Here is a 27,991-nt window from a genome sequence, read left to right as displayed (position 1 = left end):
TGGTGCTCCACTGTATCGTCGCTGTATCGTCCCTGTATCGTCCCTGTAACGTCCCTGTATCGTCCCTGTATCGTCCCTGTATTGTCCCTGTATTGTCCCTGTATCGACCCTGTATCGACCCTGTATCGACCCTGTATCGACCCTGTATCGTCCCTGTAACGTCCCAGTAACGTCCCTTTATCGTCCCTTTATCGTCCCTGTATCGTCCCTTCGTATGCAGCGCCGGACGCGTGACAGTATCGAGGTAATTCTTCGGTAGATCTCTGTATGTACAGTAGCAGTCCCCGACAATCCTCGGCAAATCTCGGCGAGTTTGGCGTTCTGTTTGCCCATGACATTGTTGAAACACTCCCAAAACTGTTACGCTGGCTGTGGGCGCCGGCGAGCGCATGCAGCGGCTGCGGTCGGGAGTAAATCCGGCCGCTCTCATCTCGACCACCGTCCGTCGTGTGGTGGATGCGCGTGCAAGCGGATCATCCGCGGATTGGCCGTCCGCGTTCCTCGACAAATCCGGATTCGGTCCGTCGTCTGAATGGCACCCGCTAACGTTCATCGGCATAGCGCGGTGCGTGGGCGCGTAGCTTTTGAGACACGCATCGTAATGCGACCGCCGGGATCGAACAGGCGACCTTCGAGTCATCAGCTGAGCGTCGGAACTATACGCAGCAAGCGCCTTCGCGTTTCCACCGTGCCGGCACGGCCGGGCCGTAACCGAGTGAAAGTCTCCGCGAACACGGGTAATGCGGATGACTCGCTTCGATGTGCTGAATTGGTTCGAACTACGAAGAACACTGACGACGCCAATAAACGTAAGCTGTTCGTCAGCGGGCGTGTACCCGCACAGTCACTGGCCACAACTTCAAAGCGATATATGGAGAAAGTAGGCTTCGTACGTCATCGGTATCAGGCTGGCTGACGGTGTGAGTTGCATTGCCGGCACACGCGAAGGAAATGTTGCGTACAATTTCTTTCGCAGGAAATAACGTCTTCTGCATTAAAGATTAGATAAACTTATGTCTTTTTCTCCATGCGACAATCGTTGTCAAACATCAAGCGTGAAGGCGATCGCGGATACGACAAATCGTGTGGCCGGCGGTGCACAGTGAGCGACTTACCAGCATGATGAAAGAACCGTGCCTGCGAACGGTCTAGTCGCTGTATGTATACAAATATCTACATCACTCCGTAAGACACCGCGAACATGGGACACCTACCTCTTGTTGATTTGTGACTGTAAAACAACGACGACGCAAATTCCACACGAGCCGCGTGTTGCGATCGCCGGTAGCCGTTTAGCCGCACTCGTCGTAAGCCTAGCGACGCCGTCGGCAAGCCGACACGGTATCACAACGGCGAGGTGCCTGGCTGCTTCGCCGGCTTTCCTGCATGAGCACCGCTGCTATGCTTGTGTTTGCGGACTCGTGTATCAGCACTGCGAACGCTTGTTCAGCCGACATGATCGAAAGCCAGCTGATGATTCGTATTCTCTGACTGGAGGGATGTTGAAGATTTGATAGATCCGCATTAAAGGATCGGTGCACTTCGGTGCTATGAATCAGCCCACGTATATTTTCACTTTAGGGTGTCAATCTTTATTTTTTTCAAGCTAAGTAAAAGTCACCCACTGGCACTACATGGGAGGTCAAAATACTGTGCTATATATATCCGATAGTTTCCCTGAATTGTAGCGCGGGCGGCCAATGTTTGAGGTGTTTTACTTTGAAACAATATTGCGTATGTATATGAATGTTTGTGTGTTGCATGACCATATACTGCATTCTTCAGTGCTGATTAAATTGGCGTAATCATAAAATATACTGCACAAGTGCAGGGTCGCCATTTTGTTTTGCCATTCATACCGACGGTTCAACTGTTAGTCCCACTGGAGCATTATACGTGGACTAACATTTCAACCAAGTGGAGTAAGTGCCAGGAGGTAACAGTTGAACACTTGCAGTTGCTTCCGCAGTTAGTCCGAAATTGGTTCAAAATCTGTGGCAGCCCATTTAGTCCCCTAGGAACCAACATTTCAACCAAGTGGAGTAAGTGCTATGAGGTAACAGTTGAACTCTTGCAGTTGCTCCCGCAGTTAGTCCGAAATTGGTTCAAAATCTGTGGCAGCCCATTTAGTCCCCTAAAGGACCAATGGCATACTCCACTTTAGTCCTTTTCGGCATAGAGTGTACCGTACGGCCGAGGCGGACTTGCATTACGTAGTGGCGAAACGGTTCGAATGTCGTGTTCGAAATGTGAAGTGTTTTTTAAGTGTTTTTTTGTGTTAGTTGCATAGGTATGCACTGGAGTCATCTCGACAAATGGTGTATATAAAATGAAATAGCGCTTCGAGCTCTGAGTACGCGTCTATGCGTGTACTCGTTGCTGACTTTTTTTCGCCCCCTTATTCTCTCTTGTCATCTTTCCCTGTGTAGCTTCCGGCTTGCTTGATTGTGAGAGCATAGTGAAGGTAGAAAACGCTTAAAGCGCTCGACACATTCCGGTGGTGGTGGTAAAAACTTTCCCGGGTTTCTTTGCTCTCGACGGATTCTCGGAAAAACTTCCGCGGTGATTGACTCGGGAGGCACTGAATTCTGGTGCTGGGGTGATTTGATTGTGGACTTTTTTTGTTCGTCGTTTTTCGGATCAAGAATAATAATAAACTCTTATGTCGCTCGCTTTTTTTCTCCCTTCTTTTTCGCCCAGCCGCGGTGGTCAAGTGGCTAAGGTACTCGGCTGCTGACCCGCAGGTCGCGGGATCGAATCCCGGCTGCGGCGGCTACATTTCCGATGGAGGCGGAAATGTTGTAGGCCCGTGCGCTCAGATTTGGGTGCACGTTAAAAAACCCCAGGTGGTCGAAATTGACGGAGCCCTCCACTACGGCGTCTCTCATAATAATATGGTGGTTTTTGGACGTTAAACTTCACATATCACATATCATCCATTTTTTTCTTTAACTGTTCCTTGTGATTTGATATGTTAATGTTATAATATTTTGCGCATGCATTTGCACATTTTCATTCTACTTATTTTTGCGTTTGAATGATGTACTTTTCGCAGCTGTTGCTATGTAGTGTTTACTAACATATTGCTTTTGTACAGGAGGTCCCAATACATTCTTTTGAGTATGGGACCTCCTTCTTTACACTGAATGACTGCAGTTGTACTCATTTTATATTAATTATGATTGACTGAAATGCTTATTTTGATGGCTATATGAGGAGGGAAAAATGGTCTCCGATACCTGTAAAGGGACACTATAGATGAAAACGTTTTCTTGATCTGCAGTAATAACTCTTCCACGATTCCAACATAACTACACATGCCGTGAGGAGACGTTGTTTTGTAGACGAGGGAGTGCGCAAAAGAAAAAAAAGAAAAGTTGGTGGCGATGGCACCTTGAAATTTCCGCAACAAACGCCGGGACGTCATAATATTCGACAACTTCTGCTTGCTCTTTGTGTGGTTTCTGGTCGGTAAAAATGATGTACGTTTTCAGCTGGTGGGGGCGTATGCTCAACATGCTTACTTTCACGTAATTTGTTTGATCAATTGTCGCCAAATTTCGATAAAACAAGCACCTAGAAGTCTGGAACGTCACGCGCGAGAATTTCGGCGCGAATTTTCAAAATGAAACACGGACCATGATTTTTTTTCCTCAATTCACAAAACTCCCGTGATGATATAATTACCGAAATCAAATTTCTCGAAGTACAATTCATCGATCTAAAACGGTGTAATGATGCACTTTACAGTATACCAATAAATGTGTCACAAATGGCTGTGCCGAAGTTGTTCCAACTCTCCTAGGGTGTATACATTCAGTAGTCGTATGAGTTCGCGCTTTTTTGAATACTGGCTTTGTTTAACCTTTCTTTCCGGCCAGAGGTAGCGCTCACGCCACTTTCTTTTTTTCCTACCAAATGGTAGAAGCGTGTTAAGAAGTCCCGTTCCAGCGCCTCCCAGCGGGTTCACCGTGAGTTACTCGCGGGGCGGCGACTTCCCAGGTGTATGGTGCGCGCACTCAACGCTGAACGCTCCACCTCTACAACTCCTCCGGGTTCTTCTATACTTTATTGTACGGAAAGTTTTTTTCTATTTCTAATGCGTCTCTCTTTAGGGAAAGAATTGTGCCGTGAACAGAACACACAAAAAAAGTATAGAAGACAGGCGCCGTGTACTGACTTCCCTCGTTTTCTTTTTTTCTGTTTTTGTGCTTTGGTCCACGAGTTTTTTCGGGCTATGCACTGCAGCTCGCCATTACTTAGACAAACACTGCAACATTGTCTCGATTTCGCAAGTTCTCAGAGTCGGTGCGGTGTTTTCTCTTCATAAAAGTGCATAGCTCCCCAGCATTTTTCTTTCTTTAGAAAATTTTGGCCAGTCCATGATCCGTCCTCTTTCTTCCTTTCTTTCTTTCTTTCTTTCTTTCTTTCTTTCTTTCTTTCTTTCTTTCTTTCTTTCTTTCTTTCTTTCTTTCTTTCTTTCCATCCTGCTTCCTTTCTTTCTTCCTTTCTTTCTTGCTTTCTTTCTTCCTTTCTTTGTTTTGTTCTTTCTTACTTTCTTTTCTTTCTTTCTTTCTTTCCTTCTTTCTTTCTTTCTTTCTTTCTTTCTTTCTTTCTTTCTTTCGTTTTGCCATAGCTCTAGACACTGAGAAATTGGCGTTGAACTCTCTCGGGGCATTCCTTCTCTTTTACTACAATCACCCGCTCCCTCCATCCGCTCTCAGCTGTATCAGCGCCACGTTTGTCTAAATGCGCTCGCCTGTTGAGAGACCCTTAGCGCCTCCTGTTTTCATTTCCTTCTTTTTTTTTTCTCCCTTTACGAAACTGCAGTATCGGTGTACTATCGCTGTCGATCGCCGACCTTCCTCTCAGCGTAACAGTGTCGCCCTCTTTTCCAGGGTCGTGACCGGCAGTTCCTTGTCCAACTCTCTACCTTGCATCTTCATCTTTTTTTAGTTTTCTTTACTTCTTTACGTTTTTTGTTTGCTTACTGTCCCCCCCCCCCCTCTCCAATACCTTGAAGGCCTCCCCTATATATACCTCTGGGAGTAAGCTAGCATCGCAGTCGAGAACTTTTCCTAAGGCGACACATTCTTCTATGTCACTGCGCTGTCCTTTTCTTTCTGTGGTATATGTCCTCATTGTTTTTCGTTCGTACTACGCCGATGTGTAGCTTAGCCTTTGCTTTATGAGCTGTTGGAGTGCTGGATAAGATAGCAAAAAAAAAAGTGTGACTGGAGGTGTTTTCGAGTGTTCTAGAGAACGATGTGCATTGTTTGTCACGGTAATCTTGAAACATCGGCCGCGTTCTTCGCGTAGCTTTGTCTCCTTTTTGCATGCGAGTTTTTTTTTCTTGCTTTTTTTCTTATCAGCTTCGCCCGCAGTTCCAAGGCGCATTCATTCATTCATTCATTCATTCATTCATTCATTCATTCAATTGTTCATTTGTTTCTTCGTTCGTTCTGTCGTTTGTTCCTTCGTTTGTTCCGTCGTTCGTTCGTTCGTTCGTTCATTCATTCATTTTTTAAAGTGCCCACGAATTTCCGATGGAGGCGGAAATGTTGTAGGCCCGTGTGCTCAGATTTGGGTGCACGTTAAAGAACCCCAGGTGGTCAAAATTTCCGGAGCCCTCCACTACGGCGTCTCTCATAATCATATAGTGGTTTCGGGACGTTAAACCCCACAAATCAATCAATCAAGCCTTAAGCGCAATTGTGCGTTACAACGCATCGTAGTGTGACGTATTGTCTATGTATGCGCTTCCTCTTCCTCCACAGGAACATGACGTGACGCTGAGCTTACACACCATGCGCGCTGACGCGTTGTGTCAGTGCGCAGGGAGAAATAAATAAATAAATAAAGAAAGAAAGAAAGAAGGAAAGAAAGAAAGAAAGAAAGAAAGAAAGAAAGAAAGGAGGGATGGAGGAAGGAAGGACTGTTTGCTTATGTGCTGCCAGCCTCTTTGGTGATGCCCACAGAAATGAAATGAAATATTCGCTACTTTCGTGCTGTTGAAGTGTCTGCTGGTTTATGGCTACAATCTGTCTCCGGCTACTCTCTTTTCGATACCTGCGAAACACCTTGCCATATTGTTTCATTTTTTTCACCGCTCCTGAGCACCCCGGACAGGTAAGCCAGGTGCATCTTTCAAGTCCCTATGTGCTCTGTTATGCTTCTTTTTATGTTCATTTGCTTTATACGTTCTCAGGTTCTCAGGTTCTTATATTCTTTTCTCTCTTTCCTTTTTTTTTTTGTCTTCGTGGAGTTGTAGTGATGTGTGTGCAGGACTTGGCTTAAGAAATGCCCCCCCCCCCTTTTTTTTTGTCCTCTAAAACCGTCGCGTAAATCAGCCGGTAACAAGAATAAAGTTCCAGCAATTCCTTGAAGGGCTTGCCTCAGTAGTGTCAACAGTGTAGCGTGTTTTATTGGGTCTCTCTCAGCTTATGCTCGCGTCGAGAATAGTACGTAAAAGAGAAGCGAATAAGGTTATAATATCTCTTAATTTATGTACCCAAGAGCAACCGCAGTGGATAATAACAGCGTACTGGCTGAATAATAATAATAATAATAATAATAATAATAATAATAATAATAATAATAATAATAATAATAATATATGGAGAGAGAGAGAACTTTATTTGCGCATAACGCGGAGCATTCCAAATGGTCGGGCCCCTATTGCAGGGCTCCGCTGGCCCTTTCCATCATCTTCACCCGTTGGACAAGCCAGCGCTGGTCAGCAACGGCCGAGCTGGACAGCAGTGCCCCCCCCCCCCATTGTTCCTCTGTGTTGTTCATGTGGTGGTGTTTGTTCTTCATTGCGATGTGTACACTCCCACGTGATGTGAAACAGAGTTGGTGTGGCGCCGCCACGTGAAACTCTTGCCAGTATGTGGGGACTTACGTCCAAAAACCGCGAAACGATTGCTGGACACCGCATGGAGGGCTCCGCGAACTCCAAGCATTTGATGTTCTTTAACGACGCCTACTGACATGACACGACATGACATGGGATATAAATTGGCAGCAGCAAGCACAGGACCGTGTTAACTGGCGGAACATGGGAGAGGCCGTTGTCCTGCAGTGGACGTAGTCAGGCTGCTGATGATGATGATATGACACAGTACACGAGGCTTTAACATTTCGCCTCCATCAAAATGCAACCGTTGCAACCTGAGTCGAACCCGCGACCTCCGGATCAGCAGCTGACCATCGTGGCCGCTGAACCGCGGCGCAGTGCCACAAAGAACAACAACGCTAGAGACGAGAACGGCAATTGTTTGCACTATACTTCTCGTCTCTTTTGTTGCCTCCTTTCTCGCAGTGAAATAGCTCGGGTTTTCGCATGTCTGTATAGAGGCGTAGATGTACTCGGGAACGCATTTCTAACGCGCCTTCGATTCGAGTTTGCCGAAGCGAAAGCTCTGATGTGTTCCGCGACTTTTATGTAGAAAAAGGCTTTCGGTGCTTCGTGTATCGGAGCGTGCTGCGATTGTCGTAGAGTTGTAGCCGAGTTCATCGACGCCTTTTCTCCTCATTTGTGTCGCATCTATTCCGTTCAAATCTTTTTCTAAAGAATGTGATCGGTAGTTTAAAAAGAGAAAAACCGAGACACACGCACGTGTGCACAATTATTTTTTTTTTAGATCTGGAAGCGAGGAATAGAATACCGCGCTGAGTATTTTTTTTTCATCTTTCGTGCTTATGTCGTGTACTAGAATTCCGTTGTGGCTTGCTGGTTTCGCTTTTTTTTTTTAATCTTTGACGGGATGGATTGTGCCGGAGTGCAATGCCCGAGGATATTCGATTGTGGCTGGCGGCGGCAGTCGTGCGACGTGCTAGAACGGATTGCTAAAGGAAGCGTCGTACTTCCGGTATAAAAGAACATCGCTTCCAATGTCCGCTCGCGTCGTGTATACCCCGCTTTTGGGCTCGGGTGAAACGGTCCGCAAAGTTAGGCCTCATTAAAAAAAAAAGATAAACTGTACCATGTGGCGTTTCTCACATGTATATGTACCGTTGTATCCAAAGGACTGCGTCACGTTTGGTAATACATCAAAGTAGTGAATGGGTGATCAAACATCTTGCAAGGCTCCGGGTGAGACACACGCACTGATTTGCCATGTTGTGCTCAGTCGATTACAATGTTTTCCTGCCACGTCCACTGAAGCCTTCTGCGCCATAGAGTTTCCTGTAAGCACACTAGAGGGAGCTCTGGCGCAAGTGTTAAAACGGGTAGAAATAACCAGGAGGAGGCAAACTGATTGCTGGCTACGATCAAGGCGCGGGTGAAATTCAATCCTTCAACACATAGTAATAGTACTAGGTGGCGTGAGCCGCCGTCCGATCTAAAGGGCACAGCCGGATCCAACCGCCTGTCCGTCCATCCATCCATCCACATTCATTCATCCACACCCACCCACCCACCTACCCACTTACTCATCCATCCATCCATCCATCCATCCATCCATCCATCCATCCATCCATCCGTCCATCCGTCCATCCGTCCGTCCGTCCGTCCGTCCGTCCGTCCGTCTGTCTGTCTGTCTGTCTGTCTGTCTGTCTGTCTGTCTGTCTGTCTGTCTGTCTGTCTGTCCGTCCGTCCGTCCGTCCGTCCGTCCGTCTTTTCTCCTCATTTGCGTGGCAATTTTTCCGTTCAAATCTTTTCTAAAGAATGTGATCGGTAGTTAAAAAAAACGAAAAACCGAGACACCAGCACGTGTGCACAGTTACTGTTTTTTTCTCTAAACTCTGGGAGCGAGAAACGAAATACTGCGTTGCGCATTTTTTTTCATCTTTCGTGCTTATGTCGTGTAATAAATTTCGTTGTGGCTTGCTGGTTTCGCTTTTTTTTAAATTTCTGGTGGACGGACGTCCGTCCGTCTGTCCGTCCAAGCGATGCTGCAACGCACGGTGCCTAAGCCCGCATGGGAAATATGGACAGCGCACTAATTTGTCTAATCTTCGTTCTAGCGGGTGCCCAGAATCAGCTTGGCGCAATACGAAGTTCGGCGAGTTGTCAGACCTCACTGCCTGCATCTTATCAGGCTCACTGATTCAAATCGGCTGAAGAAGTTCACAATGATTTATTCTTTGTATCTGAAACAAACGCCAATATGCAGCTATCAATGAAGCCGCAAGTGCACGAAGACTGGGCAAATATGTGTACTACCCATCATTCCCATTGGAGCTGAACGATCGCAGTGCCAGTCTCGCCTAGTTAATTTGAGGAAACTCTATGGTATAATCCTCTACTATCAATGTAATTACGAGCGCTCTGATGTAATTCTATACTGCGTGTAACTCCAAAGTATTATAGAGGGCATCGCGGGCATGTGGCGGCATCCCGCGGCGGCAACGGTAACTTCGCAGCCCACGCTGTCCAAATCAATCAATGGCCGTGGACTCCGGATTCATAGCTTGGGTGTTTGTGTTTATGGCATCATTTGTCGACAGAAAAGCGATCGATTTATGTCTGAATGTAGTTTAGTCATAAATTTCATGCCACAGGCTGAGCTATAATGTTCTCAAGAGTCTGGACTAACGTTCGGCCTTGTTTTCTGGCCGTCCTAAAAAAAGCTGCAGGGCTTCTTTAGTGACGTAATCAAACAGCAGTTGCAGACACTTTGGCCGACAACAAGCGAAACAAATAGACTTGGGCTGGCCACTTAATGCGTAGAACGGTCAACGCGCGGGCAGCAAGAGTCACAGAATTTTTTTTCGCGCCAGGATAGACAGGATAGAGCGCCAGGAGACTGGGGCTCTATCCTGTCTTCTTTTTTTCCTCGCTAGTATCTGTTGCGCCACCATCATTTTAATAAGCTATGCAACAACTCGTCCAACGTCGCACTCTTCTAAAACCACGGAATGGTTACCAAGGGATGGGAAATGCAGTCGCGGAAGGCAGAGAGTTCAATGAAGCGACGAAATGAAGGGGCCTTCAAAGGCAAATACCAATCGACGTAGCTTGTGGAAATTACCGTTCAAAAACTTCGAAGTGTTACTTTCGTGCCAAGAAAATGCCTACACAGAAATAAGGCCACGTTTAAGTCGTCCGCACGGCGTTGATGCACTTCAAATCTGACGCCTAAACGGACCTTCTGACGTAGAAGTCACCTCCCAACGCGTCCCGCCTTTACGGGTGGGACCGCCGTACTCTAGCAGATCGAGAGTAGCGGGAGCCACAGCAGCAACAACGACCATCGAAGCTTGGCGCGATGTATGTCCTCGGGGAACCTTGCGACGAGGCACTGACTGGCGACGCACGCGCAGAGGCACAGCACTAAGTCACTTGGAGCGTTCGGAGTTCGTCTTGCGGCGCCCAGTGGAAAGTCGCGTCATTGCTTCGGCTGAAGCGGCGTGCACCATTTGGGCTTCCGGAAACATCACGTACAAGCGGGATTTTGTCGAATTTTCTGTCACAGTGCCTTTCGTGAGCGTGCATCCGTGAGCGTGCGTTGTGAGCGTGCGTTGTGAGCGTGCGTTGTGAGCGTGAGAGCAGCACGCCACACCGTACCGACCTCTAGAGACGTGACCGCGGGAGCGGGAAGCAGTTCGGTCAAAAAGGAACTTTCGAACGACTCGCACTGTTTCCATGGTAACGGCACGTGGTTATTTTTCCCCGCGAATCAAACGGAAGCGACAAGCGGCATTTTCTTATGTGTCGCAAAGCACGAAAAGTTCTTTTTTTTGTTGCAATTGGTCTGATTACTAGCGATCAGTTGTACTCGGGGACTCTTGTCCATGGGCCGGCAAACACATTTATGGGCCGATTCCCGCCGACTCACTCGGACTGGCGTCGAGCCGTGAGTCTTGACTCTGAGCCAGGGTAAGAAATATTTCGGTGAGTTTGAATGAGTCTGATTTAAGAAAATTTTGGTTAGTGTGAGTACGCGTCCGGCTCGGCAAAATTTTTGGCGAGTCTGAGTACGAATGAGCGCAAAGCACAAAAGATATCTCATGAGTGAGTCTTTGGTTCTCCCTTCCCCTTTCGCACCTGAAAGGAGAGAAGGATCTTTCTACTAATTGAATAAAGTTAGTTCATCATCATCATGAGTCTGAGCGTGCTTCAGAGTTTTTTGCCGACCCTTGTTTTTGACCGTGAACGTCATAGAGGTTAAAATGTCCCACTTGTGGAGCATTTGTTGTACGTCGACCTTAATGTCTCGTTTAGCAGGGTAGTGCTGCCGAAAATGTTGGCTATTCAGACGTTCCCCAACACTGATCTTTCACTCGGGCGTTATGACGTTATGTGGATTTAGTGTCCTTTTAAGTCGTTCGCAGGGGTAAAATGGAATGAACTCGCATAGGATACGATGAACTGGAGATCACCGGTAGGGGACGTCTTGCAGCAATGGACAAAAACACGCCGAGAATGGCGATGATGGTGATGTGTAGTGGCTATGGCATACAAGAATTACAGCGTTCCGGTGTTGACGAAACGGCAAACTTGGAACCCCGTGATCTGTTCGCACAACAGGACTACTTTTCGGCTTGCGAGTAAGAAAAACAAATAGATAAAAAAAGCCTTAGTTATGGAAGTCACGTCGGGCGCGCCATCGGGGCCAAACCGAAGACCGACTGTAGGGTTCGAGTTGCGTTCGCATAACTTAAAAATCGCGTACGTCGTCGATTCGAGAGAAAATGGAAACGCCACGAAAGCGTACACAAATGTCAAGCTTGAACGAACAAGAAGTGTTCAGGCGTATGAAAACAAACATTTCAGCGCGTGACAGACGAGAGCGTTGCGTCTGTCGTCTGCTAGCTAAGGAACCTAGTCTGGTCACGTCAGGAAAGGTCGTCTGCTGCGGCGAATGCTTACCAGAGGACGGCTGTCTGGAAATTCAATTTCGCAGGCCATAGAAAAAAAAGAGAGAGAGAGAGAGCGAACGCAATCAACCCAACGGGGAAAACGGGAAGCACAAAAAAGGAAGTCTAAAGGCGCGTCCCGAAAATGGTAAACAATTGGATCACAGAATCGACATTGAATTAACGGAGGGTCGCCGTTAAAACTTCCGGATCGCTGACGCTAGCCTATAGCGTAGAGGCTAGCCAAACGCATAGAAAGAAGATTGCAACCGAGGTCACTCGGTATCAACCAAACCTAGTGGATAGTCAGTCAAGTTAGGGTATGGTGAGTGAATGGGGGCGAACTTTGTAAACATTAACTATCACAGGCAGCAGTTTTCCCACATTACCAGAACTGCTGCGTATTAACAATATTGTGGATAACCGCTGCACAACGCGTATCATTTCGATCAACTGAGATGAAATATATTGCTTGAGTGCTCGAGTAGGTTCACGAAAGCGCGTGAAGGACCGTGACTATTTCAGCCCCGATCGCCGCGGCGAATTTCCCGAATTTGGGAATGTAACACGCTCCCCATTGAATAAGTCCGTAATCGAAGACAGCGGGAAGCTTCTGTAGGGCAAAATCTAATTAAGAAGCTAGAAGGAAGCGACAGATTGACGCGATTCGGTGACAACCGCGCCTTGACAAAGATCGAAGCACTTGGGCTGCCTAACTAAGTGCACAGGGTGGCAAAGAAGCAAATTCGTGTGCCTGCAGACCAGAACGCAGAAACATCGATCCAAAGAAGCAGAAATGACGCCGACAAAAAAAAAAAAGCAGCCAGACGGCGCAGCTAATCAGTGGCCGGGAAAAGTAAAAGAACGAAGCGTGGACGGGCAACCAGAAGTGGCAAGAAAAAAAAAAAAGAACCCCAAGATCAAAGGCCAGGCATGCAACGGTGGTGAAGAAGCAGCAACTACTCATTGACCCAATTTAGCCGTCCAACCAGCGAGAGGGCAAAAAAAAAAAAAACGAAAGCTAAACATAAACACTATTTGCTAACAGACCAGTAAGGAAATAAGAAAAGAAAGGGAGAAAAGGTTGGCTTTACGTTAGCCGAATAGTGGCAACAGTAAGTGTGGCAGCCAATGAGAGACGAGATGAAAGCGCAAAGTCTGGCTCTAGGTGTACCGTTGGGGAAGAATAGCGAAGAGGGGGACGGGGACGTTATTGCGAAGCGGCTGCTTCGTAGGCGGCACGGACTCCCGAATGGGGAGAGTATCGACCACTCCCGAGGAGAGTCCCACTCGACGGGACGGCGTGATGAACTAATCAATCTCTCCCCGGGCGCGGTGCGTTCGGTTTCGGGCGATGGCGCGCAGTCGCGCGGGTCCTGGGGCGATTCTACGGCTATCTCTTTGAGTGCGTCTTCCCCACGGATTCATCAGGCGTCGCTATTCCCTGTTTCCCCCTTCTTTTTCTCTTTCTTTCTTCCCTGTCAATGAACGGGCGCCAAGAAGGAAACGTCGGTCGAGAAAGAGAAGAGATGATTTTCCAGAGATGAGAGGAGCTGTACGAGACACGTAAACAGCGGGATAAATTGTGAACATATTCACCGAGAACTATAGCGAGGAAACCCAAACTGATGATCGAAGTAGTAAAAGGAATAGGGAAGCTCTGCCTTTTCTTCCCTTCTTTTTCTCTTTTTTTCTTGTCAATGAACAAGCGCCAAGAAGGGACGTCAGTCGAGGAAAAAATGATTTTCCAGAGACGAGAAGAGCTATACGAGATACGTAAACAGCGGGATAAATTGGGGAGAAGTTCACCGAGAACTATAGCGAAGAAACCCAAACTGATGAACGAAGTTGTAAAAGGAATAAGGAAGTCGACCATATGAGCATAAGTTTTGCAGCTTTACAACAGTGGAGGATAGAAAAGTATAGCCAGCTGATACATAAAAAGAAGGAAAGTATTCTAGTCTTGTTTCAAGTAGCCAACACAAGCCAGACGTCGGCGAATCTGTAATTGTTGTAGGCCTATCACACAACAAGTTACCAGACAAACGTGTGAGCTATAATTACATTTTGCCACCCCAACAAATACTGCCGTGTTATATAACAAGTCGGGAGCCCCTCCCTGCTCCCGAGGCCTTTATAAAATCTTTTCGATGCTGCGTGAAAAGAAACTGCGGTGATTCCCAGGAAGCGCTCCGCTGTTCGTAAACTACTGCTGGTGCAAACTTTTGTGTCTAGCATTGGTGCGACAATATTAATTATGTTGCTACTATCACCTCAAGAATCGCCGCTGCTACTACCACTACAAGATAACTGCTATTGCTGGTTTAACGAGAACGGTTGTAACGAGACAAATACAGCTACAAATGCGAGACCGTAGCGATCTGCATATTGCTACTATACGACTACAGGCAGTACAGTACACTTGCAACAAGGAAAATAATTGCTTGAAGTAAGTGCTACCATGCAGAAAAGAAAACAGGTACCACAAACCGTGTGGTGTATTTGCACACTATAGAGGCGTATATGAGGCTAGTGTCTACAGAAGCCGCAATGCAGGGCGTCTCAGCCCGCTTGGGAATGATGGGTAGTACAACTCGCTCGCTGGATTCCGTGCCGACCGGTCGTGCTCTCGCTGTTTCCGACGACAGCGCAGCTCTGGCCGACTGGGCTCGCCCTACGCCATCTCCTGACGCCGACAAGAGCTCTCGTCGAGTGGTGCCCCGTCTTTGGACTCTTTGCGACCGTGTCCATCTTTCCTATCTTCTCTTTCCTTCCGTGGCTCGCTGTCCCTGCGCCTCGTTCTCTCTTTCCTTTCTCTATATATACCTTTTAATTTTGTCCTTATAATCTCTTTTTACCCCCATACCTCGTGGGCTACTGTGTCGCACTCTGATGCAGACAGTTACGGGGCTCACTTTTCTCTTCTTTTCCCTTTAAGAACCACATAAGATGGGCAGTACTTGCGTTTTGCTAAGCTTCGTTTCTTTCGGCTTCGTGTGGCGCACGTGTCGTCGCAAGACGAAGTTAGGTGAAAGCTCATCAGTCCCACTTTACCACCTTGGCCCTTTTAGGCTGTGCAATTCAAACTGCGTCCCGGGAGGTTCGCAGGGAGCCATTCTTCTATCCGAAACAAAGTGTGCTAAACGCATCGATAAACGAAGCCAGCCACAAATGCGTCCGAAGCGGCAAGCGCAACGACTAGGCACATCCATGTAATAATAATGTCTAGGTTTCTACATGCCAGAACTATGGATGTAATTACGAGGCGCGCCGTGGAGGGCTTCGCAGATTCCGGCCATCCGGCGCTCTTTAACGTGCACCGACATTACACTGTACTCTGGCTTATAGCGTTTCGCCTCCACCGAATTGCGACCGCCGCTGCCACGATCGAACGCGGGAATTTCGGCTCAGGTCCCGTGCACCGTAGCCAGTATATTGCCGTGGCGGGTGCACATTCGTGTACTATACCACCCACTGTTTCTACGGTGGCTGAATAACGCCCCTGGGTACTTTTAGGAAAGTACCGCCATTCTTTTAAGCGAGCCGCCGCGCTGCGCACCCTCCTCTCCCGCCTCTCGGGCCACCACGAACATCGCGCGTAAAATCATCGTGATCAAGCATTCTTGATAGGAAAGTGGCGCGAGCTGGGTTAGGGCCGGCGCCCGCATGGTGGCCATTCGGGAGAGGATATAGATAAGGTTCAGACACCTGGCAGAGGAGGGTTGGACACTTTGGAGAGGATATGGAGGAGAGTGTTGGTACATTCTCTATGCGGGGCTTTTGTAGTTGAGCGGTTGCAGCGCCATTCTTTTTTTTTAATAAATGTTGTAAGGAGAGGTTGGTGCCAATGCGTGGCGCCGGCTACTCCTCTTCTCTTGCACAAAAGTCAACATCGCACATTCAGTAGCAAACGCGAGGCTATACATATGTACATAGCACAACACTTACGCAATAAGTTCACGTTTTTCTACACTGAGTGTCCCCACCACACAAAAATGAGTCCACACTGCGTAGAACTGTGTCCGCACCACACTGAGTTTGTAAAAAAACAAAACAAAAGAAATCCACACAAGTAATCACGCCAATCTAAGTGTTCACACAAAAACGTGAAAGTTCAATAAAACGTCTAAGGTGATCTTGTCGCTTAAATACTGACATGTTTTCAGAAAGGTTTTCCCAAAAATATCGTAGTGATGCAGGAAAATACTGTTTTGAAACATACCGCGGTTAACATTTGTTTTTTGTTTAGTACTTTTGAGCTATTTCTGATTCCTCCAGAAAGTGAACGACTGCACGTGCTGCAGTGGCTTGTAGCTTTCCTTTTGGCCATGGACCCAAGATTTTTGCAATTGATGGAGGTCGCTTATCCAAAGAATTGTTTGCGCACTACAGTAAGTGTTGTATAAAACACTAAGCGACAAACATCTACTGCCAAAAACAACGTCAACAGCCTCTCGAAGCCCAGTGCCCGGAAGACACGTGCGGTGGCGTGCCGAAGTAACAATGAACGGGGTTGGTAACGAAGTGGCGGACGAAAAGGAAGCAGGTTGCCCCGGGGAGCGTGACCCTGTAAAGACGCGGGATGGGCACAAGAGAAGCGCCGAGCAAAATAATGAGGTCGAGTACGATGTCGAGGAAGGAGAGAGGAACTGAACAATTAACAACGGAAGCCATACAAGGAGTAATATATAAAGAGAGACAAATAAAGGGAAGAAAATGTGGCGCCGCTGCAAGAAGCGTAAATAATGATAGAAGAAACAAACTAGTGTAGTGGTGAGGGAAGCAGTGGTGAAAAACTTGCATCACAGATGAGAAGTCCTTATCTCGAAGAAGGTCGCAGGGTATAGCATCTCGACGTGTCCTTCTTTTCATTCTTTGAGATACCTGATGTGATTTTGCGGACACTTCGACTCTTCGAAGCGAATAAACGTACGAATAAACGTCGTCCTCATGCGCTGACGTCATTCATCGCGCAATGTCACAATATGTTACGCCATCGTGGCGTCACGATCGCGATGTGTGAGTGGCGCCAATACTGCGATTTTCTGCGTCGCTCGCGTTTACGTCACTGACGGTCAAACGTCGCGATTTGGGAGGAATATAAGGCTTTCGTCCAAAAAGGGGGCGCCTCTATGGCGTGGCGCCAGGTAGGTGCTGGCGATGGCTGAATGCAATTTCGGGAGAAATTCACTATACGTGTAACGAACACATATGGGAAATCTGTATATCCCTTTGAAAACCTTCGCTTGGTTAAGTAAATAAGTGTGAAATAATTAGAAAAAAGGAAGATGCGCACGCACGCACGCATGCATGCATGCACTCACACACACACACACACACACACACACACACACACACACACACACACACACACACACACACACACACACACACACACACACACACACACACACACACACACACACACACACACACACACGCACACACACACACACACACACAAACGCGCGCACGCATGCACACACACACACACACACACACACACTCGCACACACTCGCACACACTCGCACACACACACACACACACACACACACACACACACACACACACACACACACACACACACACACACACACACACACACACACACACACACACACGTGCGCGCACACACACATTTTTTTCAACCAGAAGACGACGAAAGCGGAAAGCAGCGGCGGCGTTTCTCCGTGGGGACAGGAGAAATATGCGAGCAGCCAAAGAAGCTGGTAAATGAAATTACCCGCGACGACGGCGGAGGGAGAGCTGCTCGGAGCACGGGTCGAAATAACAAAGAAAAAACGCACAGCGTAGGAACACGTTCGCTTCTTATTGTCGTTATTAGATACGTCATTAGGCGCGCCCGAAGTTGTCTCAAACAAGAATTGATGAGGAAGAGCGAAAGGAGAGGCAATGTTGGAAAGAGGGGAGAGAGATGAGGTAGATTGCCAAACGAGGATAATAGTGCGAGGGGAATGAAAGAGACCGCTTTTGTTAGCGCGCACAACGGGAAGCGTTCGATTAGATATGGTGAGTGCATTGAACAAATAAGAGCATTAGTTAGAGGAAGACGGAGTGGGAAAGAGTAAATAGACAGGGGAAGTATACAGAGTAGATTGCTAAATAAGGAAAAGAAGAGTATGAGTGAAAAATAGAAGAGATTTGTTAGCGCGCAGAACAGGAAACGTTCGATTACATATAGCGACTGGTCTGGGCAAATTGGAACGGGATAGAGCCAAAGAGGAAGAGAGAAGAAGCGTAACTCGGCTGAGACATACTTTTCGTGGGGAAGATTGTTAGAGAAGGTTGCTAGGAGAGAGCGAGAAAAAAAATAGAGCGAGGTTCTTTCGTAGCCGGAAGCAGCGGGAGGCGCTCGATTAGTTCATCTGGGAGTACGGTGAGCAAATAAGAATGCGGCGTTTTTTTTAAAGGAGCCAGTGGTGTTTGTCCAGCAAGAACTCCATTAAATATTACACGCATATTCCTTTCCCGGAGTAGCGGGGGATTGTTATAAAAGGCGGTAATGATAGCGAATAGCGTTTCTTGCTTACATTTTTGCGTTTCTCGGAGTCCACTTAAGAAGAAATCGTTACGAACGGATAAAAGTGTAAGTCTAGTGGCGTATGAAGCTCTACCACGCGTAGCAATAAAAATAAATTGGTGGCGACCGCGGCATTCGTTTGTAATAGACATACCCACCAATGGCAGAGCGCTATTGCTATGACGCGCATACGGTATCTCCTTAAATTGTGCGAACGCAGGACGCTGCGAACGCTTTCTACGTCTGCAGCGTCCGGAATATCAATGCATAGGCCAGCCCCAAATGCCGTGCGGCATTGACTTCTATGCAGTCGAGGCCTATATGTGCGCCGTGTGAGGAAGATTAAGAATTTACGAGACAATTGCGCATGCGTTACATTTTTCGGTGTGAGAACGAACGAAATACTGCACCTTTATCGGCCTCCCAATTTTCACTACAATCAGAACAACACCGAGAAACACGCCGTGTTAAAACAACGTATCACCTCCTCTCGACGTTCATTCCAATTTTTATTTCCCTTTCCCCTTCCCTTAGTGTAGGGTAACGAACCGGATGCTACAAATCTGTCTCACCTCTCCTCCTTTCTCGCACTCGAGTGTCTCTCTCTCTCTCTCTCTCTCTCTATCTCTCTCTCACTGTCTCTCTCTAGTTCGGCAATGTTATTAACATGAGGAAGCCGCCTCTGATCTTCCTGCCGTAATCTACTGGCCAATCTGTCCGGTAACACCCATTTCCGTTAATTTTACGTATCATTCCTTTGTATGTCCTGTACCGCCCTACATGACTTCATCTACTGATTACCCGCAGCCGTGGTGTTGTGGTCAAGTGCTCGATTGCTGACCCGAAAGTCGTAGGATCGAATGCTTGGGACCTACCCCGTCTACATCACGAGCCGCTCTGAGGGCGTTGTGGCGGTTCCTGCAAGCAACCGGACTGAGAGATAAACTGCGACTTTTCCCGGACAATGTTTCTGCCTAGGGCTGGGATAGCGCTCCAGCCACTCCATTTTTTTTTTACTGTCACTAAAGGCTGGTGCACACCGGCGACTAGCAGCGGTGGCGCGACCATTTGCGACTGGTCGCAACCAGTCGCGAACGGTCGCAAACGGTCGCAAAGCGACTGCGTTGGCCAGTCGCTTCTTGACCGATTTTTCAGTCGCGCGACTGCAGTCGCAAAGCTGCTTAACCAATCAGCGATGCTCAATTTTTTTTTCATTGCGCTGGCTTCCTGCCGCCAGATACAAACGAGTGCGTTCCTCTGGGTTTGTGGCACCATGGCCACCACGGAATACTTGGCTTGGAGATGGCGGGCCGCAGCAACTCGAGCAAAGTGTCGAATTTACGTGGTGGCATTCGCAAGAAGCTAAACACCGTCAAAGTAAAGAGAAAATAAATTGTGCACTGTCTTTTCCCCGTATTCGGAAACTTTTTTTTGTCTTGAACTTGACTTGTCAGCGCATTCAACGCAGCGTGTTTGGAACGCGTTTGTACTTCATGCCTTGGCAACGACTTAGGACTCCACGTTCGAGACGCATTTGTGCTGCATTGTAGGCTGTGGCAAGTCAAGGGAAATTTAAGGATGGTTTCTGAATACGTACGACTCTCGGAAATACTCCTCGTCGTGTCAGCGCAGCTCTGAAGGCAGGCGGCTTGCATGGCCGGTCAACTCCCGCGATCGAAAGGATGGTCACATCCACTACCGGCTTTTTTTTTCTTTGGAGGCATCTGTGATGCCAGCGCTGACACCATGGCACAGCGCATCAGCACCTTGAAATTGTCTTGTTCTTCGCTTGAATCGAACTTGACGCTGTTGGGAACGCTGTGCGAGAACGGACTCAGCTGGCGGCGATCAGCTGATCGCGCCGGTCTCAGGAGTTCTCGCTCATAACGAGATCCGGACGTGACTCTCCGGTTTTGCGACTTCCGGTCGCTCGCATGCAGCCTCTGTCGGTGTGAACATCAGTCGCTTTTTGGTCGCCAGTCGCGAATGGTCGCGCGACCGCTGCTAGTCGCCGGTGTGCACCAACCTTAACTCTTCTTCTGTAAACGAGAGAACGGGTAAAAAGTGAACGCCAGAGGCGACGCTACTTCAAGTTCTCGCACCAGTCGCCGTGACGTCATAGAGTTTGATGTTGCCTGTAGTAGGGCCTATGTACTTTTTTATCTGTTGGGAATTACATTGTTTTTTGAAGGAGCCAGAGAATAAGCATTGCGGATAACATATCGTTGAGGCAGTATGGCCGAAGCCCCCCCCCCCCCCCCACACACACACACACACACTGAAATGCGTCGCATTGCCACCGGAGATCTCGATGGGAAATCTAAATATGAAATGTCTGGCATTGGGGGAAACAACGACACCACAAATTCACAGTATATGTAAATTATCAGTCTGAACTGATTATTATTCTACTTTTATGTATCTTTAGTAGCACTTAAGAGCCTACATTATGATATACAATGAAGCAAACGTATTTTACTTTTGTTAGACAACTTTTAACATTCCATGATAGTGGTCCTTGCCGTATGCACCGTAAACTTCCCGGATTATGAAATCGCGCGAGCGTTTGGAATGTTTTTTTTTTACTCACGATGATAAACGAACAACCTATAGTGTTGAGAAGTGCAGAACGGAGCTTTCGAAAAGCGTTTTTTTTTTCTACAGCTAGATTCGCGTGCCCTCTTCTTGTTCGACATTCTCTTGAACAATGGTCCTTTATTTTCTTGCCGTCGTCGCCTAAGCAAGGTGTACCACTGATTGCTACCTATTCAATTTATGCCTAAATTGTTCCCAAGCCACTCTCGGCCTGAACTCACTCTTACCACGGTGGCGGATGCATTATTTACGTTCCCCGCCCGTTTTCTCGAAGTTGCTCGCGTTATCATAACCCAAGTAGAGTTATTTTCCCACTTAGGTGGACTGTTTTCACTGAAGGGATTCAGCTAACGCTCGTTTTCGAATCCCCCATAATCGTTTCTATGCACGTATTCGAGGGCTGTTGGGATCACAGCGTTCCTCGTGGATATCGTAAGCATTATGGTTTATGCGTGGTTCAGGCAAACGTGCGCTCGCAAACTAAAAAAAAAAAAGAAACACACACACACACACACAAAAAAAAACAGTATCGACGTTTCAGTTCCCAATATAGGTTCCTTGGTAAAGGTGCCTTGTAATGGCATGAAATGTCGATTTGGTTGTTTCGTTTGTGTGTTTTTTCGATGTTGTGTGCGAGTGTGCGTTTTTTGAAACGGGATTTTTCCTCGCCAGACGAGTTTTCGTCAAACCCTACAATTCGTATGATTTATGCGTATGCCCTCTGTAGATTAACGCGGTTCTGGGGTAGTCTTTTTGTACTACTCAAGGATGTATATGAAAGTGAAAGCTTGTCATCTCTTGAATGATCAGAGATAGCCGTAGAAACTTATACCGGGCAGATGGAGCATGCGACCTTAATGACATATAAAAAAATTTCAAGAAGAAAAATCAAAGTTTTTAAAATAGATGATTGAAACGCGTTTCTAGATAGCGTCGATAGTTGTTTCATTACTGTGCCGCTATCGACGCTTCGTGCTTCTGTGTTTTAGTTTTCAGATAAGAACTTGCTATATGATCAGTATCATTTTCATTACAACGGAAGCCCTAGGCGTCTCATCCAACGTGCGAATTAATCGTCGGCGTATGCAGGAGCGATGCGAAAAATAATCGCACGACGGCGTTGCGATATGCCTCTATTGTAACGGCGCATTGCGGCTAAATTTTCACCGTGATCATGACTTGACCGTGACGTCACGTGATGACGCTATAACATGGTGTCGGTGCTTGGCCAAGGGGGGCCGATCACGGAGTCTGTCAAGAACCACGTGGGGTGCTAAAAGCTTTCAATGCCTCTTATCCTGGAGGCCATGCATAATTCGGTTATAAGCAGAAGGCTTTAGGAGGTAGACGAGTGGGCAATTCTTAGGTATGCTGTGACCAGAAAAAAAAAAATCGCAGCATATCCACTGAGGGAATCATGTATAGTGGGGCGAAACGTCAGTCCGTCAGTCCGTCCGTCTGTGACATACGGATGGACGAAAGCTTCGCCCCCCCCCCCCCCGCCATTATCATTCACTCCTTAGAGATGTGCTGAGAATTCCTATACGAAAAAACCACTAACGCCATCCAGTGATATTATTTCCAATGGATGGATGGATGGATGTGGCTGTACCCTTTAGATCGGGCGGCGGCTAACGCCACCTAGCCGTAATACTTAGTGAACTAACCATTACATTTATCTTTTTTTTTCCTTTAAATAATGAAGTTGAGGATTCGTACTTCGCAGTGAAGGGTTTAATTTTCACTCGTGCCTTGACTTTAGCCACCAATCAGATAACCTCCTTCTAGTTAAGTCTACCCGCTTAAAGTCTATTTTGCCCTCGCTGTCCCTAAATCTCAGTGCTTTGAAAAACTCTGCGCCATCATCCTGAACTATAGGGTTAAGCCCTTTACAGAACATTATCAAGTGTTCGGCCGTTTCTTCTTCCTCTCCACACGCACTGCATACTGTGTCTACCCCTTCGTATTTGGCCCGATATGTCTTGGTTCGCAGTACTCCCGTCCTGGCCTCAAACAGTAGAGAACTACCCCGAGTATTATCATAGATCCTTTCCTTGGAAATCTCCCGCTTAAAAGTTCGATAGATCTCTAGTGCGGACCTCTTAATCATGCCCATTCTCCACATGTCAGTCTCCGTTTCCTTCACTTTCTTCTTAACCAATGGTTCTTTTTGGTTTGGCCACCTGCTGTTTTCTAAGTATTGACCAGTCAACTTCCTGGTTCGCTTCCTCCATTTTGTATCGATATTCTTCATGTACAAGTAGCTGAAAACCTTCCTAGCCCAACGCTCTTCCCCCATTTCTCTCAATCGCTTCTCAAATTTTATCTTGCTGCTAGCTTCCCTGCCCTCAAATGATGTCCATCCCATATCACCTTGTACTCCCTGATTTGGTGTATTCCCGTGAGCTCCTAAAGCAAGCCTACCTATTCCACGTTGCTTAATTTCTAATCTTGCTTGAACTTCTGATCTCATGCACAAGACCGCATTGCTGAACGTCAGCCCAGGAACCATGGCTCCTTTCCATATTCCTCTCACAACATCATACCTATTGTAATTCCACAGTGCTCTATTTTTCATGACTGCTGCATTCCTGTTACCTTTAGTCGTCACGTATATTTCGTGTTCCCTCAGATACTCAGTCCTATTGCTTATCCATACGCCCAGATATTTGTATTTATCTGTTATCTCTAGCGTGACCTCCTGTATTCTAAGCTCACTACCTTCGTTGTCATTGAAAATCATGACTGCTGATTTTTCCTTACTGAATCTAAAATCTAACCTATCTCCCTCATTACCACAGATGTCCATCAATCTCTGCAAATCTTGCTTGTTGTTGGCCATTAGCACTATATCATCTGCGTACATTAATGCTGGTAGTGCCTGATGAATAAGTTTTCCTTGTTTGACTAAAGAGAGGTTGAAGCCCAGTCCACTTCCCTCTAATTTTGCCTCTAATCCTTGTAGGTACATCATGAATAATAAGGGTGACAGGGGGCACCCCTGCCTAAGCCCCCGTTTTACCTCTGCAGGCTTAGAGATGTGCTGAGAATTCCTATACGAAAAAACCACTAACCAATGACATATACACAAAACGACATCTCGTGAGCAATTCTTGAATCTAAATAGAAGTGGCTAATACTACAACATGCTACTACTACTATGAAAGAGTGACCCACACTCTAACGAGCTTCGAGCCTAAATGGCTTTGCGAGTTTTCATGGGTGAATCCACTGAGGACGCCGGGAGTTTTTCGCGCCGGCAATTAGACGGACATTCCTGCCGATTTTTTTTTTTTCGCTGACACGTTCCCTGTAAAGACTAGTAAGTTGAACTTCAGCAAAGTTAACTCGGAAATGGTTGGTTAGCTCTAAAGTTTACAAATACCGAATTCACCGTGAAAACTGTGTCGTCCACGAGGACGAAGCCGCTTTACTGCGAGTCACTACGATTTCATCGGCCGAGTTTCTGGGTGTTTCTAAAACGATACCAGATTAACGCTGAGCACAAAAAGAAACAAGAACAGAAAAAAATATGTAACTGTTGGTCATATTGCAATAAGCTGTGTAGGGATAATGAGGAAAATTTGCAAAGTAAAAAAAGAAAAGACACTATAGGAGATCGTCGTTGGAGAACTTCCTTGTTTCGGCGCACGCACGGACCCGTAATACTCATTGTTCGAGTTGGAGTGTTTAATTTTGTTTTGTTTTTGGAAGTTGAAAAACGGGGCCAAGCTCTAACGATACCGGATTGGTGCCTATTAAAAAGGGATCTGGACGAACGGTGTACGTGGCTTTTTGCTGACGTTGACAGCGGCGTTTTTTGCTGGTTGGCCATGCGTCTATTTTTTTTCCCCTTTTCTGTCCGATAGATTGCATCGCGAAGGCGTTCGTTGAGCAAATAACTTTCGTCGCAGCTGCACGTTCGTTTGATGGTTAATTTTCCACGATGGCGTCAGCCTTCAATACTTCGGCGTAGAGGGCTTGTTATTTTATGTGGTTATTAATTTATGATTTAAATTTTCGCCCAGACGAATCTTTCTGTCATCATGGGTGGTTCAGAGGAGGCATAGGGGTGAGGAGGATTGGGTTTTAACAACAGATTAAAACGTTGCCCAACTTTCAGACGCGTCACATCGTTTAGTTTCTTATTTTCGTCACTGTGCTTGAAAATGTTCGATACATATCTTCTTTTTTTTTTCCCGAAAATTTTAACCATGCCCTTCTTGAATGTTGTGAAGAAGGCATTTTTTTTTTAACGGATTGCGATATCGGGTATATTCACGAGGCTGATAAGTGTTGTTACAGCGGTGCATTTTTTTCTCAGAGTATTAGAGTGGGCTGAGTGCGATTCCAGTGGTAAGCGCAGCATTTTCAGCCAACGTACTTAGGCAGAAACACGTTTCCGCGTTGAATTTTGGCGTGTATTGTTGTAGGGCTAATCTAATGTGTGTCCACATTGGTAGATATGTGTGACAGTATTACGAAATATGAGAGCGAAATTTTTGCGTTTATCTGCATCTTTATATCCTCAACTAGCAGTGATCACTGATCGATCACTCACTCACTCACTCAAGTAATTATTCAATTAGTTAATCAATCGATTCGATCAGACTTTTTTGGTACCCTAGTAGTGAAGCGCAGAACATCGTTCGCGTTGGAGAAGAGTAGAAGACGTCCCTGACTGCTTCGTGGATCACTTACCTCTCCTTGAGATCCCCAAAGGATAGGCAGCCACTTGTATCGGCTTGCACCGGACGATCCTCGCACGCCAGCACTCGAGGTTCACGTTTGTTCACCGAAGACCTGCAAGAACAATCGCGTAACTATGGTTAACAGGTGCAGTGCCGCCCGGCTGTTAAGTGAAAAGCCTACGTTAACGCGCGCATTAGAGTGAACCGGCGCTAAAGTATGCTATACTTTTGCTGAAGTGAGGCTTGGCGCATGAAAGCTCGAGGTAGTGCGATTACTCATTGAGGTGTGGCGTCACGAAATCCGCGCTTGAAGTATATAGATTTCACACGTTCACAAAAACTGTCAAGGTCCCTCATGGCATGTCGTTTTTTTTTTTTTAGTGGAAAACGACACCACAAGACAGAAGACCGCAGGAAGCGCTACTCTCAACTGACACTCATGGCGTCTCCCCACTCTTTATAATGAATACGAGAGTATGGGTAGTGTGCATGATGCGCAGCAGCCTCGCCAACTTGATCGACTGAGTGCAAAAAAAAAAAAAAAAACCGTCAGTGTTGGACAAGCATAAAGAAACAGAACCAACGCAATGGAAATACGACTGTATATGAAAAAAAGGTTCCGTTGATTCTCGTTTGGTGGTGGTGTCACTGCTCTTTTGACAGAGATTCAGTTCTTATAGTCGAGAATTTGATGTCCGGGGGCCTTCACCCTGATCGGAAACGGGTAGGCGACGTTACGTACTCACGACTCCCACCACTACGTCCACCTGCCGCCGCCACTTCCAATTCAGTCAACCAGTTAATCAACCCATTTCATTCAAGTTCATTCAACCTGACTTCATTTGAACCCAGCCTTCATACAATCATCAAAAGTAATTGACGAATTGAAGGGTTCATTGTAAGCTAACAACTGCTCTATTTCACCAGTGTCCGCTACGTGGAGCTGGCTGATTTCTAAAATAGGGGTCTTCTTAAAAAAGCGCCAAATGCGCTAAAGAATAACTCTGGATTCACAGCAACTTGTTGGCCAGCGCATTATGTTGGTCCTTATGCACTTCCCTAAGCCGACCTGAACGCGCTGGCCTCCCTTTTTTTTTTTTCTCAGTCGATGTATCGATCCTTTGCAACCTTCGCTCCGATATATTGCCCTTTTTAAGTTTTAGCCAAGCGCTGCTCATTGCTTATACGCACTCACATGTATACCCTGACCCTCGAATAACACCCTCACACTCGTCGACCCTCCCTCCTCCGCCCCTCCCTCCGCATTCTTGCCTGCTTCTTAATTCCCGACTCCTTCTGCAATCATCTACCCAATTACTTCGTCCTTGTTCCACTATTTGCTGCCGCGGCGCTTCTGTCCAGCGCCAGCGTCTTCTTTCGTAGCGTTCTAGTTCATTTTGTAGGAGTCCGTAATTGCCCCTTCTCCCCCCATCCTTTTCTTCTTCCCGTCACCTCCCACACACCCCCACCACGGAGCCAGTGATGTATGCCGTTTCTTTTCGCACGGTTGATCGGCGTGCTTCTGTTCGGCAGGGTTCCCGCGGGAGCGCCTAATCCCCTAATTCAGGAACTCAGCGAGGCGTGAAATGAGACCCTTAACCGGCCTTTCCTTCTTTTTTGTTTCAGTTCACGCCTGGCTCTTCTCACAGCGCTCACCTTATAACGTGTCTCGGTTCTTCGTGCTATGACCGGCCCGTCTTCTATCCGGCCCTAGTCATATCTCTTTTTTCTGCCCATTGGCTCCTTGAGCTTCCTTGTCGACCACAGCGTAGAAGTTTTCGATCTAGTTTCTTTTTTTTTCGTTGTTATTCGTTGTTTATCGTTGTTATTCGTTGTTTAGCATTATTCGTTGTTTATCGCCTTTTTGTTTCGCGCATTTGCGGACTCGCCTGTGGTTAATTCGAACCACCCCCCTTTACGAAGGTGACACATCGACCGTCGTAAAAATATTTCTCTTTCTTCGATTTCATCCTGTATTTATACTCCAACGCCAGCTCAAGTAAGCTTGTCAGCCGTGATGCTGACTTCTCTGATGACTGCGTTTGGCTTTGCCTTCGCTCCGTTCCATCCCCGTTAATATTGTCGCTGTTGTTTTCCTGATTGAGAAATAGGTAATTTTATGTTGGGGGGACCGTAAGCACTAAAGCTTGTGTTGGCTTAGTGAAAAAAAAAAAAGAGCAAAGGAAATACGTGTCCTTGTTTTTACATTGCCTCTAAATACATACTGTAAAGGTCTTCGGGTGATGAGAAAGAGAGAGAGAGAGTGGGAAAGACGGGGATGTGGTTAACCAGAAGACGATTCCGGTTAGCTAACATGTGTTTTGGGAGGCGCGTAATGGGTGTAAAAAAATGGAA

The 27,991-nt window shown here is 46.8% G+C and overlaps 2 protein-coding genes across 7 annotated transcripts in view; one reads left to right on the top strand and one right to left on the bottom strand.

Annotated features, from left to right (window-relative positions):
• LOC119168255 (uncharacterized) overlaps positions 1-27,991 on the top strand; it is a 523,033-nt gene that overhangs the window by 231,832 nt on the left and 263,210 nt on the right. The window lies entirely within an intron of this gene.
• LOC142765731 (XK-related protein 6-like) overlaps positions 1-27,991 on the bottom strand; it is a 281,750-nt gene that overhangs the window by 93,105 nt on the left and 160,654 nt on the right. Inside the window, exon 2 of the mRNA XM_075867242.1 lies at positions 25,647-25,748. The gene's annotated coding sequence lies outside the window, so the exon portion shown is untranslated. The remainder of the gene's footprint in view (positions 1-25,646; positions 25,749-27,991) is intronic.

The sequence above is a fragment of the Rhipicephalus microplus genome, chromosome 6, assembly GCF_043290135.1.
Source record: "Rhipicephalus microplus isolate Deutch F79 chromosome 6, USDA_Rmic, whole genome shotgun sequence".
Classification (NCBI taxonomy): domain Eukaryota; kingdom Metazoa; phylum Arthropoda; class Arachnida; order Ixodida; family Ixodidae; genus Rhipicephalus; species Rhipicephalus microplus.
This window is presented reverse-complemented; position numbering and strand designations above follow the sequence as displayed.